This window comes from Hypanus sabinus, chromosome 19 (genome assembly GCF_030144855.1).
Source record: "Hypanus sabinus isolate sHypSab1 chromosome 19, sHypSab1.hap1, whole genome shotgun sequence".
Classification (NCBI taxonomy): domain Eukaryota; kingdom Metazoa; phylum Chordata; class Chondrichthyes; order Myliobatiformes; family Dasyatidae; genus Hypanus; species Hypanus sabinus.
Window position 1 is genome coordinate 46,349,551 of NC_082724.1, and position 9,462 is coordinate 46,359,012.

Genomic DNA, 9,462 nt, shown 5'->3' on the forward strand with positions numbered 1-9,462 from the left:
TGGTGAGACCACACCTGGAGTACTGCGTGCAGTTCTGGTGTCCATATTTTAAAAAGGACATACTGGCTCTTGAGGCAGTGCAGAGAAGGTTCACTAGGTTAATTCCGGGGATGGGTGGGTTGATGTATGATGAGAGGTTGAGTAGATTGGGACTCTACTCATTGGAGTTCTGAAGAATGAGAGGCGATCTTATTGAAACATATAAGATTGTGAAGGGGCTTGATCGAGTGGATGTGGGGAGAATGTTCCCAATGATGGGTGAAACTAGGACTATCTTAAAATAAGGGGGTGCCGTTCCAGGACTGAGATGAGGAGAAATTTCTTCACTCAGAGGGTAGTGGGGCTGTGGAATTTACTGCCCCAGAGAGCTGTGGAAGCTACTACACTCAATAAATTCAAAATGGAGATAGACATTTTCCTGGATAAAAATGGCATTAGGGGATACGGTGAGCGAGCAGGTAAGTGGACATGAGGCTAGGTTTAGATCAGCCATGTGATCTCCTGGGCCATTTTTCGATAGCCTGGATGGGTCGGAGAGGAATTTTCCAGATTTTTTCTCCTCAATTGGCAAATCGTTTTTTTTTCCCTGGGTGATCACATGGGTTTGGGCGGGATGAATAATAAAATAAAATGGGCGGCATGGTGCCCTGTTGGTTGGCACTGTTGCCTTGTGGGATTCGGTGATAACTAGAGTTAAGATTGGATCAGCCATGATCTTGTTGAATGGCGGAGCAGGATTGAGGGGCCGATTGGCCTACTCCTGCTCCTATCTCTTATGTTCTTATGTAAAAAATAACCATAGAGGTTAAAGTATGGATATGGAATAAAATGTGCATAAATACATAAATACCAGCATATATTTGTAATGTAAACAACATCATAACAAGTGGTTTATTTACAGTGCAGTGAGGGTGGCTAACTAGAATGTTAGAGACATAAAATTGTTTAATTCCTTCACAGATTTGATGGAAGGCAAAACTATTCCTCAAGCCCTGTCTCAGTCAATGCCTGAAAGAGCTTTTTGGGCTTGGGCTCTGAGGCTCAATACTACCACTGAGTCTCTTCTGAACCTCACAGGATCTAGATGAACATTGAGGTTCCACTGGAATATCCGTGCCAGATGAAGTGCAGTCATGGAAGGTTGTATGGTGATTCTGCGCAGTAGGTTGATCTAAAAGGATCTCTTCATGGTTTGATAGATAATCTGATTAAAACCAACAGTTGTTGCCATGAATATGATCAAAGCCTATTGTGAGATTCCATTACAATGTGGGGCAGCGTAGCAGATAGCGCATTCGCTTTACAGTGCCAACAATCACCAATCAGCGTATGATTCCTGCTGCTGTCTGTAAGGAATTTGTAAGTTCACCCCTATGACCATGTGGGTTTCGTGCCACGTTCCAAAGACGTCCGAGTTAAAGTTTTTGAGTGCAGGCACGCCATGTTCATGCTGGAGGTGTGTTGACATTTGCCCACTACTGTCTTCACTGATTTGACACAAGCAACATATTTCACTATGTGTTTCAATGTGCACCTGACAAATAAAGCTAATTTTTATTTTTAACAATAATGTGTTTTATTAACTTTATGAGAATCCAAGTGTCACTGATGAAACAATAGTTACTATATGTCAAATATTTTTAAAATCATTAGAGTCAATTGGATATTTATGATTGTAAATGCAAAGTAGATAGAGGTGAAAGGCCTTGGCCCGAAACGTAGCCTGATCTATTAACTTTCTCCAGAAGCTCATTTTTTGCACCTGATCTTTTACACGATTTATTTCAGAAATGGCAGACATTAACTTCAAATGGATGGATGGCTTAACTTTCAACTGCAAATGTCTATATATTGCCTCTTAAAATTAACATTTTACAAGATAAAGAATTGGTAAATGATGAGCAGACATGAAACTATCAGAAACCTATGATCAATGACAAATTCATCATTTTGCTCCAGACATAGTTATCTGTGCTCTTTCACCTACTCTGATGTCCTTCATCATTGTTAGGTTTCGATACCAAGGAAGCATACATTGGGTTTGGGAGGTTGGGGATGAGCGAATTCCTTAATAATTATAAAAAAGATTAGGAAACCACTTAAGAGGGAAATGAGGAGGGCAAACAGAGGGTATGAGATGGATCTAGCAAGTATGGTTAAGAAAAATCACAAGAGGTTCTATAGCTACCTTAGGAAATAATATCCATAGGGATTGCTCCGTCTGTAATTCCTTTGTCCATTTGTCTCTGCCCACTAATCTCCCCCCAGGGACTTATCCCTGCAAGTGGCCTAACTGTTACACCTGCCCACTCACCTCCTCCCTCACCGTCATTTTGGACCTGCCAGTGAGGCAACACTTCACTTGCAAATCTGCTGGGGTCATCTATGGTGTCCTTCCAGTGTGGCCTTCCCTGTGTTGATGAGACCTGTCATAAGTTGGGGGACCGTTTTGTCGAGCACCTCTGTTCCATCCATCAAAAGCGCAACTTCCAGACGGGCTAACATTTTAATTCCCAGTCCAATTCCTGTTCGGACCTGTCGGCCCATTGCCTCCTCTAGTGCCATGATGAGGCTACCCTCGGGGCGGAGGAGCAACACCTTATATTCCAACATGATGGCACAAATATTGATTTCTCCTTCTGGTAAAACACAATTCTTACCCCTTTCCTCTTCATCTTTTCCTGACTCCGGCCTCTTACCTCTTCTCACCTGCTTATCACTTCTCCCTGGAGCACCTCCTCCTTCCCTTTCTCCTGTTGTACCCTCTTCTCTCCTATTAGGTTCCTTCCTTGCCAGCCATTTACCTCTCATATCCACCTGGCTTCACCTATCATCTTCTAGTTATCCTCCATCCCTCCCCCCACCTTTTTAATCTGCCATTTTCCCCCTACCTTTTCACACAAGAAAGGTCTTAGACTGATACGTTGGCTGTTTGCTCATTTCCATGGATGCTGCTTGATCCGTTCCTCCAGAATTTTGTGTGTATTGTTAACGATTGAAGCGTGGCTAAGGAGTATTAAGTCCTCTTAGAGATCAACAAGGCCACCTATGTCTTGAGCTGCAAGAAATGGGTGGATTTTTTTTAACAAATATTTCTCTTAGTGTTTACTGTGGAGGAAATTATATTTACTCAAGAGGTAAGGGGAACAAGTGGAGATGTTTTGGAGGACATTTATATTACCAGGAAATTTTATTTGGCAACCTTACAGTGAATTAAGGTGGATGAATTCCTGGAGCCTGACTAAACACATCCTCGGACTTTGGGCATAACTAGAGAAAAATTGTGCAGACCTCTGAAGGGATACTTGTTTCATCATTAGCCACTGGTTAAGTTCCTGAAGACTGGAAGGAGGCTAATCTTGCTTCATTGTGGCAAGGACAAGTCAGGGAATTACAGTCTAGTCAGCCTGATGTGGGTGTAAGCTATTGAATAAAATTCACAAAAATTTATTCTTATTATAATTATTAAGATTATTACGATTACAGATGATGTGGCTCGGAGTTCTAGAAAATTGAGATAGGATTCATTTTCTAGGATGCAAAGCCCCTGAACTTTGAGGTTGTCTGTATTTTGTATCTTGTATACTTTGGATACAAGTGTGAAAGGTGATTGACAGCCCATCAGCTGCGACCATGACTAATTTTGGTGAGATTGATGAACAGGTTGTGATCTGGCACCCCTCACGTTCTTATGCATAAGTTTGAGATTGATGTGATCACCTTCAAAATTTCTATTTTAGAATGTACCAGATACCTTAATTCCCAGCTGAATTATTCCACTTAATGCCTGGTCCATTCAACCTTGGAGACATGAGAGTCTGTAGATGACTGAATCTTGAGCAATACAGAAAATGCTGTAAGAACTCAGCAGGTGAAGGGTCTTGACCAGGATCGCCAATTGAACATTTCTCTCCAGAGATACTGATTGATTTGCTAAATTCCTCCACTGGTTTGTGTGTTGCTCAGTTCATGCCCTACCTTCTTCCTATCAATGGCTACTGTCCACTATCTAGCACATATATATATGTGGCGACCCATTTCCTGGCGTATCCGAACCGACTCACAATTAGATAGCCTACGGGGGTTTGCGAGCACAGAGCTTTGGAGCCTCTGCGCCATGGGGGGCAGGTTGACAGAGGCTTAAAAGTGAGGCTGAAGTTTTCGAATAAAGTTTTTCCTTCGACTGCAGTTACCGACTCCGTGTCGTAATTTTAGCGCTGCGTGTAGCACACCGCTACATATAGAACATTAATCTATTGTTTCTATTATAATTAACTCTGATTAAATATGAAGGTAAACCAGCCAATTATATAAATGACAATAACAAATGTTTTTCAGATACATAAAGAGTAAAAGAGAAACAAAAGTGACTGTCAGATGACTGGAAAATGTCACCAGAGAGGTAGTAATAGGGATCAAAGAAATATGCAGATAAACTGAATAAGTAGTTTGTGTCAGTCTTAACTCAGGAGAAAATCAGTAGCATGCAAAAAATTTGAGATATTCAGGGGACAAAGTGAGTGTAGCCTCTATTAGCAAACAGGAGGTTCAAACAAAATGTATTATCGAAGTACATATATGTTACCATTTATTACATTGACATTCATTTTCTAGCAAGCATTTACTGGAAAAGTAAAGAAATACAATAGATTTATGAAAAACTATACATAACCAAAGACCAATAAACAACCAATGTACAAATGAAGACAAATTGTGCAGATATAAAAAATACTGAGACATGAGTTGTAACGAGTCATTAGAAGTGAGTCTGTAGGTTGTAGAACCAGTTCATAGTCGTGGTGAGTAAAGTTATCCACGTCGGTTCAGGATCCTGATGATTGCAGTTGTATGGAATCTCTTGCACAATGGTAGTAGAGACAAGGTAGCCTGGCCAGGATGGTGGAATCTTTGATGATGATTGTTGCTTTCTTGCGGCAGTGCTCCATGTAAATGTGCTCAGTTGTGGGGAGGGCTTTGCCTATGATGGACTGGCTGTAGCCAAAATTTCTGTAGTCTTTTCTGTTCCCGAGGATTAGTGTTTCCATATCAGGCCATAATGCAACCAGTCAAGGTACTCTCCACTGTGTACCTATAGAAATTTATCAAAATTTTAGGAGACATGACGAATATATGCAAACTTCTAAGACAGTAGAAACACTATTGTGCTTTCATTGTGATGGCAGTTACGTGCAAGTCCCAGGACAAATCCTCTGATAAGGAAAATAAAGCTCTCCACCGCTGATCTCCTGATGAGAGTGGCTCATGGATCTTGGGCTTATTCCTCCTGTAATCTCTTTGGTTTTGCTGACATTGACTGAGAGGCTGTTCTTGTGACGTTTGCTACTGGGGACAGTCTAGGACCAGAGGACACAGCATCAGAATAGAAGTACATCCTGTTAGAACCGATGAGAGGAATTTCTTTAGCCAGAGTGTGATGGATCTATGAAATTAATTTTCATATGGCTGTCAAGACCAAGTCATTGGGTATATTTAAATTGGAGGTCGATAGATTCTTGATTAGTAAGGATATCTGGGGAATGGTATTGAGAGCAAAAATAAATCAGCAATGATCAAATAGTGCTTTGGGCTAAATGGCCCAATTATGCTCCTCTGTCTTATAGTTTTGTCATTAATGTTCACTGGTTTAGAGCTACAAGCTACCACTAAAGATAAACCAAGTCAAAATAGTTTATTACCATGTGCACAAGCACATGTATGGGCAGGTACAAAGAAACACTTACTTGCATCATCAAAGGCACAGAGCATCATGTAAGCAACATTCACAAGGAAAACTTAAATTAAACATAAATCATATATTTTTATAACAAACAACATGGTTAGAACAGAAACCACAAAGACTATTTTTAGATGTTGATGTGGATTTCTATTAACTCAGTTGTTGATTCATCCGCCTCCATGCGGCATCATGAGTTCCCAGTATATCTGGACAGTATCTCAGAATACCTCGTAGTCATGTCATATTTTTGTTGGTTCCCAAACTGCAGAGATAAATGAGAAAGATGCCACCAAAGGTTTTTGCAGACCTGGGTGATTTCTTCCAATTTGTCCATGAAACAGTTTAATTTATTTTCTTTTAATGTCTTTTCTTTCCTTTTCAGGGCAGCTGAGGCCCTGTTGAAGTCTATGATCTACAGCTGCACTCAAACTGTGATTCTTCACAGTGGTGGGCTCCTGCTCTCAGAGCTCGCCGAGCGGTCTGATGTTTCTCGATATTTCCAGGTACAGACTGGAATAAGTGCACCTTCGGGGTGCACCCCTGTGGATGATCTAATTCCTCGCTGGAGGAAGGATATTGAAACATTGAGGCAGCAGTGCATACTGCTGACAAGATAAGCAATGCTGCAGATTGTAACATCAAAACAGCTCTCCCTCTCATTGTGGCAGGCGCCTGTTTGAGATGTCAAAGTGTTGGGATGGACAGCAGTTTCTTATGGACTCTAGATCATGGCCTCTGGGAGCTTTGGTATTGCTTGTTTGGTGGGTAGTGGGATTGATTTTTTTGCTGGAGTATGTGAGGGGAGGCGAAGGTAAGAGGGTTGATGCTTTTGCTGTTGCTTGTGCATGGGAGGAGGAAATGGGGCATTGGGGTTCTAATGTTTCCTGTCAATCATTCTTTGGGGTTTTTCTTCTGTTCAGTCGATGTCTGTGAAGAGTAAGGATTTCAGGTTGTATACTATATACATTCTCTGATATTAAATTGAACCACTTTTTAATTGAATTTTTTTAAATTAAAAATTGCTGATATTGCAAATGAGAAATAAGAACAGGAAATGCAGGAAACACTCAGGATATTATGCAGAATCTGTGGAAAAAGACACAATTAATATTTTACATGTGGGACTCTTCATAAGAACTGAATTTCAGTCCATGTGATACTTCCTGCTGAACAAATATGTATATGTTTTATACACTTACTTGCATTGAAGATTGGGATTTCTCCTGCTGCAATTTCTTTGTAACCAACTAGGGCGGGGGTCGGCAACCTGCGGCTCCCGAGCCATTTGTGGCTCTTTCACCTCTGTGCTGCGGCTCCCTGTGGCTTTGGGAAATAATTGGTCAGTATTTAATTAAAATGTATTTTATGTTAGTTTGTTAGCTTTTGAAATGTAATTATGGTGATCTTGTACAACCTAAGTGTAGCGACACATTTCCTGCCACATCCGAAACGGCTCACAATTAGCCAGCATTCCGGCTAAGGGAGATAGCCTACGGGGGTTTGTGAGTACGCGTCTTTTGCAGCATCTGCGTCCATGGGGGCTGGGTTGAGGGAGGCTTAAAAGCAAGGCTGTTTAGTTCGAATAAAGCTATCTTTGACTGCAGTTTACTGACACCGCTACAACGTGTTTTTATCGCTGGCTGTCCAGACGGAAGGTGCTGAAACGCTTTGTCGCGTGTCTGGAAGAAGTGAAAACTTTCCTGGGCAGCAAAGGGCTCACCTTTCCTGAGCTGGAACAGCCAGAGTGGCTGGAAAAGCTACACTTCATGGTAGACATGACAGCGCACCTGAACATGCTGAACACAGCTCTTCAGGGGAAAGGACGTACAGCCCTGCACATGTCGGAGGATGTCTTGGCATTCGAGCGCAAGTTGACAGTGCTTGCCAGAGATTTACAGAAAGGCACTTTGTCTCACTTCCCCAATTTGAGAGAGTTCAAACAAGGTCACGACATGATAATTTCGGAGTATTTACATTCTGCAATCATCGCAATGCAAACATCGTTTGGGAAACGCTTCTGTGAGTTCAGAGAGGAAAAAAACACATTATCCTTCCCGGTCACTCCCCTAAGCATCGATCCATCCCTACTGAATACGACTGCATTGTCAGGTGTGAGTCAACCTGATCTTGAGATGGAACTGGCCGACATAGCCGACAAAGACATATGGGTGTCCAAGTTTAGACGCTTGACAGCAGACCTTGAAGATGTTGCCCGTCAGAAGGCCGTTCTTGCTCAGAAACACAAATGGAGTGATATTGAAAACCTCACAGATGACAGCTTGCGATCCTGTGTAAAGATGAAGGTGACATCATACAGCCCTGATGTGCAGACGCTGTGCGCTGAGGTCCAGGAGCAGAAATCCCATTAACCAAGTATGATAAATATTTTAATTGCCTATTATTTTACTTATATTCATATTTTTTCATTGTTCAGTGAAATAGTCCTTTCATTTTTCAGGATGACAGCTGGCTGACGTTATTTTTGGTTTGCTGCTGGCGGAAAATTTAAGTTCGGCGTTTTTCATAAATACAAGAAGGACTCAAATAGACATTGAATATTTTACTTAAAAGTAACTTTCAACCCAACGTCTTTTTTTCGGAGTTCAAAATGTTTTTGTTGCATGCAGAAATGTAATTTCGTTTTCTCTGCAGGAGTTCATCAATTTCATAAATGCAACACATTATAGTTTGTTTATACATAGCATAAAGGCAAAAAAAACGTTGTATGCAGTGTTATTTCATTTTAAATGTCAAACGGGTTTTGCGGCTCCCAGTGTTTTCTTTTCTGTGGGAAACGGGTCCAAGTGGCTCTTTCAGTGGTAAAGGTTGCTGACCCCTGAACTAGGGTCTGTGCAAATATTTTTATTTATTATAAATTATGTATTACGTATAGGCTTCTTGTTTCAAGAACGGATTGTCCGTGTAAACAGAGCACAGCTGCCATACTAATCAATTCTAGTCTTTGTTGGCACAGGTATATCCTTGCAATTTGAATTGCTGATTATTGCAGATAATGTCAACAGAAGTCTGGAGACTTTGTGATATTGATAGGGGACAGGATCAAAACAGTTTAAAGGTTTATTACCAATAGTTTCTGCTAACCTTTCTCTGTAACCATTTCTCTCTCTCTCTCTCTCTCTGCTCCCTAATAATACAAATATTGATAATATAAGGAGTATGTTTTAATAGAAAAGAATCCAACCAATCACAACAAACAATTGGACAAGGTAACAAAAATTGGATGATTTAAAAATACTGCTGGATGTGAGGCCTGGAGAATCAGAGGTGAGCTTGACATTCAAAGGACAGTTTTCTTAATCGTTATTTTGTTTTAACTTATGAAAAGAAAATATAACAAGAGCATATTACATTCAGCAGTGATTTCTGAATACTGTAGAGGGGTTTGCCAGACTTAGCAGACACTTTATCAGCCAGCAGGTGGCAATGGAAGTCCAGCATTGGGTTGAAGTTTGTGTGACAGCTTCTTCAGATTCCACTCACATCTGCAATAGGGACAGGGCTCAAGCTAACTTCCTGGCCAGTGATAGAGATGGTAAACTATAATGTAATTAGAGCTTCCCAGTCACAGTTTATATAGAATTCTATTGTTCAGTTTCCCTTATTACTATTACTTATTTCTTATGCATTATGCTCCCATCCTAACAAGAGTGGAAGCCCATCAAGTCCAGCCATAATTTATTAATAACTACAACTGGCTGAGACAG